We start from the raw sequence: 1708 nt of genomic DNA on the forward strand, positions 1-1708 counted from the left end.
GACTATAAGGCAACCTCAAAGAAACTTAACACGTAAAATGTAGAGTTGCTAAGTGCCATCGAGTCAGTTCTGACTCATAGTGATTCTGTATAGAGTTTCCTAAGAGCAGTTTGTGAGCTTGACCCAACAACCTTATGGTTTAAATCAATGTTGCAGTCCACTGCATTAACACACAGCACCACACCAGGACTCAAAAATGTAAATAGCCACACAAAAAGAAGACAATTGAAAAAATCAATAAGAGGTGGTATAAAAGTGCCATTGTGTGGCAGGTGGTTGGGGAGGTCTTTGGTCCCATGTTAAATGGTGGTTGGGGGGGTACCTTAAGGACGACCTGGTCCAGCTGCCCTTCCTGACCATGTGCATCAAGGAGAGTCTGTGGACACACCCTCCAGTCACTGTCATCTCCTGATGCTGTACCCAGGATACAGAGCTTCCAGATGGCCAGGTCATCCCCAAAGGTGCCCACAATGGCAAGAGCAAGTGCAGGAAGGTGGGAGGGAGAGAAGCGGGGATACCCACTAGGCATCAGTGACCTCGTCCTGACCGCTCCCTCCTCCCACAGGCATCATCTGCATCATCAGCATCTTTGGGATCCATCACAACCCCTCCGTGTGGCCAAGCCCTGAGGTGCGGTCCTCATCCACCCACCCTTAACGACTGCAGGAGCTTCAGGAGGCAGTGGGGTCCAGAGATCCTGAGAGACCCCACCCAGCAGCTCTGTTTCCCACCCCTAGGTCTATGACCCCTTCTGCTTCGACTTAGAAAACAGCCAGATGTCGCCTCTGGCTTTTATTCCCTTTTCTGCTGGGCTCAGTTGAGACCTGAAGGGAGATGAAGTGAGGGGTGTGGATGTGGGTTGGGGATTTCCTCTAGGCTTGATTGTAGCAGGGGGTGGAATTTCAGGTGGTCTGAGTCCCAACCCCTTTCTCTTCCCTCCCCTGAATGCTTGGAAGTGGATCTGGGAGAAAAGAGGGGTTCTCTGGTATTCAGAGCCACTTCTCCATCTGACTAGACCAAGCCTTAAGGGACATGGTATACCTCCATAGGGTTATGACTCCATCAGAAACCCCTCTTTATTCTTCAGGTTGATTAAGATGGTGGTAGGGAATCGGGCTGCTAACCTCAAGGTCAGCAGTTCAAAACTACCAGCTGTTCCGCGGAAGAAAGCTGAGGATTTCTGCTCCCGTAAAGACTTACTGCCTCAGAAACCCTGCGCAGGGTCACTATGAGTCGGAACCGACTCCAAGGTACTTAACAACAGGAGTCCTGAGCAGTATTCCAGACACGACGAGTCCCAGATGGGCATCTTGGGTCTATCGGTTATCTTCCTCATTTGCGCACAGGAACTTCATCGGGCAGACGTTCGCTATGGCCAAGAGGAAGGTGGTCCTGGCACCCATGTTGCTGCACTTTCGAGTGCTGCCTGAGCAGTTGGAGCCTCAGAGGAAACTTGAGCTGATCCTGAGCACTGAGGGGCTGAGGGCAGGCTGTGGCTGTGGCTGTGGGTGGGGCCACTGGGTGCCAGCCTACAATGAACTGTGTGCCTGAAAACCATCCGGAATAAAACTCTGCTGTCATCTCTGTGTAAGCTTCTCCTAGGGCCAGCAGGGACAAGTGGGGACCATGGAACCGGAGGATGGGAGTTGTTGAGTGGAACTAGTGTCTCTGAGACCAAGACCACCCATGCTATTCTAAGGTCCTTCCA

The 1708-nt window shown here is 51.9% G+C and overlaps 1 pseudogene; it reads left to right on the forward strand.

Moving 5' to 3' along the window:
* LOC102814190 overlaps nucleotides 1-1504 on the forward strand; it is a 7327-nt pseudogene extending 5823 nt beyond the window's left edge.
* The last annotated feature ends 204 nt before the right edge of the window (nucleotides 1505-1708 follow it).

The sequence above is a fragment of the Chrysochloris asiatica genome, unplaced genomic scaffold, assembly GCF_000296735.1.
Source record: "Chrysochloris asiatica unplaced genomic scaffold, ChrAsi1.0 scaffold00417, whole genome shotgun sequence".
Taxonomy (NCBI): domain Eukaryota; kingdom Metazoa; phylum Chordata; class Mammalia; order Afrosoricida; family Chrysochloridae; genus Chrysochloris; species Chrysochloris asiatica.